A 5,974-nucleotide genomic window follows, 5' to 3' on the forward strand; every position below is an offset into this window, starting at 1 on the left:
TATTTACAGTAAAGACATTTATAGTTTTACAAAAGTTTTTTATTTTTATTTTTATGCAGCTCTTTTGAACTTGAAAAAAATGGAATGAGCATGGTTTCCCACAAAAAAACACTTGAAGCACGACTGCAGACGGCGATCAACGAGAGTAGCCGCTTGCAGTCGGGTGTGGAGTTGAAAACAGATAGGTTAAATTAAACAGACAGGTTAAATCCATTAACTGGATGGGTTAAATGCAGAGCACAAATTCTGAGTATAGATCACCATACTTGGCTGAATGTCACGTCACTTTCACACTTTTCACTTTCATACTGTATGTCAAGCCGGACAAAAAATGTATTGATCAAATTTAAGTGAATTAAAGCTGCAGTAGGTAACTTTGGTAAAAATATATTTGTTACATATTTGTTGAACCTGTCATTATGTCCTGACAGTAGAATATGAGACAGATAATCTGTGAAAAAATCAAGCTCCTCTGGCTCCTCCCAGTGGTCCTATTGCCATTTGCAGAAAGTCATCCGCTCCCGTTAAGAAACAACCAATCAGAGCTGTGGTCCGTAACTTTGTTTGTGTTCAAAATGTAGAAAAATGTATATAATAAGAGAGTACACCATGAATCCATTTTCCAAACCGTGTTTTTAGCTTGTCCTGAATCACTAGGGTGCACCTATAATAAGTGTTTATATTCGGACTATTTTAGATTGCTTCGGGGTACCGCGGCGGAGTAACACAGTACCGTTGTGATTCTTCATAGACATAAACAGAGAGAAGTAGTTCCGGCTACGATGTTCATTCGGCAAGACGCAAGCAGTTCTGTTTATTAACCGCTAGAGCGTCAAAAGTTCCCTACCGCAGCTTTAAATGCAATATTTGTAAAATACACAGATGTTTTAGAAACATTTTTATGAGCAACAAAAACAGTTTTTACATAGCAGCTGTGACGTCATCAGTCCACCTTGCTCTGATGTCATGCTGACGTGTGCCAAAAAACTCTCGCGACGGCAAGAAGGCTGTGTCGAATTGAGCAGTGGATCGCAGTTGCTCTCCACCAACTGCGCTATTCAAAACCATGATGGGAAATGACTGACTGATGACACAGCTTCATTCTCATTGGCTGAGAATGTCAACTGATACATTTTCTCTTTATTCTAAGAATTAGATTACCCATTTTTGAATTTATATTTACATACGAACAGAACAAAAACAAAACACTGATCCATTAAAAATATACATGCACACATACATACATACAGTACACATCTAAATGGACTGTTTGGCCATTATGCCTCATCTTTGTGCAGTTTCATATGAGAAGTGTCTAGTGTCACATGATGAAAAAACAGTGGTAATTTCGATTACATCTACTTATCTGCGATACAAAATGCGAACGCGATCTCTTCCATTGCTGACGTTTGCAGGCAACAAAACAGAATCAGGAAGTGTCCAAATTTCAAAGGTCTTTTTGACCCTCCCCTTACTGCAGCCACCTACTCTCGCCTACGGTTTCATCCGAAAACTTAGGCAGGTAACTTGCTGCCTTGCTGTCGTATCAGGCAATGACTTTGCAGGCAGCGTTTTTGCAAGAAAGGCACCTCATGAAACTGATTTTGGACAGGCTTCTGAAGCAGAGGAACATTTTAATGATCTGCAGCTAAATATAGAGAGCTTTGGTGATAACTAAGTGGATATTTTATTACTGCAATATTAATTTCTCGCTAGAAATTACATCAAAAGTGGAAAACGATGATCAAAAACATTCATTTAAACACAAACTGACCGACTGCAACATACAGAGGCCATCTTTATTTTTTTTTGCTTACGTCTCACAGAATGTAACGCACATGATTGTGGGATATCAAAGGCAGCAAAGGATACATCTATATATTGCTTGAAATTCTATATTTCTTGTAAACTCATATGAACACTCGCATGTTGCTTGTATTTCTAAGTTAGACTCTGTTGCAATGTTGCAAAATGTATTTAGTACTGAATGGATGACAGTATATTCCAGGAGAGCCAATCGAGCCAAATTCAAATTAGCCTTCTGACGTTTTACACCGGAGATTTGCTTTTCTTATAAGAGTCATCTTCACACTCAAATGGCTCTGAGTGGCTCTTGGCTATATATAAAGCGTTCGGTGTATAATGGTATAGGAGATGGCGATGCACGTCAGCAGTAAGGAAGCAGTTTGCTATCATTGTTTGCGTCACAACGTCCAGGCTTCATGCCAAAATGTCCATTCGACTAAAGGAACATGTCATGTGCAAGTCATTGCAGCAGCAAAAAAAAAAACAAACAAATTCATTGAACTAGACAAGCTACAACATTTATCCAGGGAGTTAAGCACAACCTAAATGCTTTGCGCTGTTGTTATAAGTAACGTCCCACACCAAAATAATGTTTGAAAGTTCAGAATCAGAAAAAGTATTATATCACCTACTCACTCTTAATACTAACACTAGAGTTAAGATGCTGACAATTCAGTTTTGCATCACAGAAATAAATTACATCTTAGAATATATTCAAATAGTAAATAGTTCCTTTAAATCATAATAATATTACTGTTTTTTGTTTTTTTTTAGGGTATGTTTTTACATGTTGCTCTATTTTAGCTTTGCACATAAAACAAATGAAGCAGATAAATGGCATCAGGGAAACTATAATATGAATTGTAATAATATTTCACAATATTTCAGTTTTTACTGCATTTTTATCAAATGGATGCAATATTCAGTGCAAGAATGCACACTTATACAGAACTATTTTTACTTTGCACATAAAACAAACAAAGCAGATAAGCTCAATCAGGGAAACTCTGGAAGGTTGCATTCCAAAATTTGTCCCAGAAGAACACTGAGTGGAAAAGCCTCTGATGAAGCATGAGATAACAGATTCCCTGCTGCTGTGACACTCCAGGTTGGTCTTACCTTCCAGGGAGAGCTGGGTTTCCTCAGCTGCACTCATGGAGGCCAGAGGTGTTCCAGGGCAAAAGCACCAGCAGCCCAACTTCAGCAGGAGAGACGAGACGTGTCCGTCCTCAGGCTGAGGCAGAAAGAGCGCTGGAGCTCGGAGAGACCCGGCGCGGAGCAAGCTAGCATCTGACACACACACAGACACACACTGATGGAGAAATGTGCATTCACACATGCATCCACACAGGAGTAAGGACAGTTCGGTCAGACAGTTGCAGAGGTGTGCTGTGCATTGGGCTGGACTCACTCATTCACACACACACACACACACACACACACACACACACACACTCAGTTGTTTCCCGTGCGGTGCGGAGAGTGGCTCAGTCCAGAACGCTGCCAGTCCAAGCATGGCAAAAGACACACTGAGGTTTGTTGTCTACCTAACAGCACACTCTCGCTCTCCATTCTCCCTCCCCTCTGTATCTTTCATTTCTAGATATATCATAAACGTCTCTCCACCTCCTATTTTCTGTCGTTCCGCTTTTAAATGTCTCTCCCTTTGCATCTGTTTCTCTGATTCACTCTGTTTTAGTTGGGTTGACAGATACTTTCCCTGTATTTGGCACAATTGTCCTTTTTCTCGCTTTTTGCATTACTGCATGCTATCGTTTATATATTTACTTTTATTGATTGTTTGCAATATTCTGCAGACATGTATTTGACAGTTTTTGTGAGATTCCCACCTCACTGGGATGTACAGGAATAAAATAAGCATGACGCCCTTGCTTCAAGTTTAGCGAGGAATCCCAGAAATTCTCTTAGGTATTGATCAAATGTTCGAAAATTGTATACTGCTATGAATCTTAACAGCACATGCATTAAAGCTTGCAAAGCTGAACAGAACCAGACATGTTTCTCAGTGACATGCTCTATTTTTAACCATCACTGATGCTGTGTTCAGTTTTCATTTCAGCAGGAATGATGCATGAAATAAGACAGCTGACTCTTCTATTTTTCTTCTTTTAAAACAAAAGAAACTATCCATTTTTTTTTCTACATCAAACCAATGTCGGATCTGAGCTGTCCAATTTATGCTACAGCAGTGAGATGAGAACGCATCCAAAACAAGCACAAGGTTCTTTTTAAATATGGCTAGAGAATGCCTGTGTGTTTGTGCATGACCAATAAGTTCCTTTAAAGAGGTTTATGTGCAGAAATGTTGTTTTGGTTTCAATGCAAATGCAAAAATGAAATGTTGTTTCAGTAGTTTTCTCCAGCTGTGCTTATCACCTAACTTTCACTATTGTGAGTTTGCTCAAGGGCAGTTTGTTCCAATGATCTGTGAACAGATCACAATATTCAACTTATTTCATGCCATTTTAAATAGACTCAATGTTACTTTTACATACTTTTCATACTTTAACATATATGTGGTTAATTATATTTTATACGTGGCTAAATTTGACAGGCATGGAAATTGATGAGGGTTGTTTGCCTTAAAGGTTTTGTCTCCATCTGGTGTTTCAGTCATTAAACTACATCATGGCATAAGCTTTTACATGGCCTTTAAATGCATAATTTGTCTCACAATTGTTTTCATATCATGTAAATAAATAAATGCATTTTAAATTTAAATAGATTTTTAAGTAAATATTTTTGAAACATTTTGCAAGCTCAAACATATTCACCCTTATACCCAGTGTGTAAAATAATATGTGGAAGTTTATAAACAACTGTAAACCAATGCGTGGTCCCAAACTGCACTGGTCCCTTACTGACAGAGATGGGAAGTAACTGATTACATGTAATACGGATTATGTAATCAGATTCCAAAAATGACATACTCTTAATTATGTTCTAATGTTCATAACCAGATGACAATTACTTTTTTATTGATTACACAATTTCATATTCACACGATGCCAGTAAATCACAATTAATTGCTTCTCCCTGATTCTTTCAAATTGTCCTTTCTAAAAACCCTACCGTGTGTGTCATACCATTTAGCTTTGACTATATTCACAATATGCAATGATCATGTATATAAACGCATCTGAATATGTGTGAGAAAAGCAGCTCTCAAGCGTTAGACCAAGTATGAAACAAATAATTATGTAAGTTACTAAACACTGGTGATGTAGCTTTCTCGATATCTTCATCATATCCAGTGACCTTCATAAAAGTGGTTAGGACCACTTTAGGAAACCCTGATCTAATGTAATGTTTAAGTCATTTTAGGATGCTGAATATATTATTAAAAAAATAAAAAAATAAAAAAAATAAAAATGATTAACCCGCTGTGCTTAGTCACAGCCAATACACAGCAGGTGCAAAAAGGGGGTATGCAGTATATGCAGGAATTACCTAATTAAAAGGTGAGCAATATTTCATATGTTTGAAGAAAATTAGACCTACTTACAAAAAAGAAGACAAAAAAAAAAAAAACATTCTGCTGTATAGGATCAGCCATCAGTTTAGTTTATAAAGCACATTTCAAAGCAACAGAATATGCAACCAAATTCTGTACAGAGATAATAAAATTAGAACAAAGTTAAAAAAGAATTAACACACTGGATCTAATCCTTGAAGACAAATGTAAAAATAGAAACACCCTCAATTAAAACATTAAGAATACAGATACATTTTAGGGAAGAAAAAGAAGAGGAAGATATAGGCTAATACTGAGAAGGAGACTGGCCATTTTGCCATACATTTTCATTATAACATTCAAACTAAACATATGGCTTACTGCCAGACAAAAATTACATCAGTTTGTAAACTACTGAGAGAATAAAATTGGCAAATGTGGCGAACTTCATATAAAATGAATGTAAAATAAAATTAACTACTGTATCCTGCTTCGTTTTACTAATAAGCTATTTTTTTTATGTTGTTAAACGTGAGTTTTCTTGTAGCTACTGTAAACACTATATTATATTCTCATGTATTTTATAAGTATTTTGTAAACACCTCGTGACGCGCCGCTGCAAACTAAACGCCTCAAACAGTTGACCGAGTTTGTTTACTTTGCGCAGTTTGTGTTAGGGGCGTTTATTTCACT

At 36.8% G+C, this 5,974-nt stretch overlaps 1 protein-coding gene across 1 annotated transcript in view; it reads right to left on the reverse strand.

Annotated features, from left to right (window-relative positions):
• The window catches only part of LOC127962876 (opsin-5), a 56,706-nt gene extending 53,483 nt beyond the window's left edge, over window positions 1-3,223 (reverse strand). The window contains exon 1 of the mRNA XM_052562473.1: window positions 2,926-3,223. The gene's annotated coding sequence lies outside the window, so the exon portion shown is untranslated. The remainder of the gene's footprint in view (window positions 1-2,925) is intronic.
• Window positions 3,224-5,974: the final 2,751 nt, after the last annotated feature.

Source organism: Carassius gibelio, chromosome B8 (assembly GCF_023724105.1).
Source record: "Carassius gibelio isolate Cgi1373 ecotype wild population from Czech Republic chromosome B8, carGib1.2-hapl.c, whole genome shotgun sequence".
NCBI lineage: Eukaryota > Metazoa > Chordata > Actinopteri > Cypriniformes > Cyprinidae > Carassius > Carassius gibelio.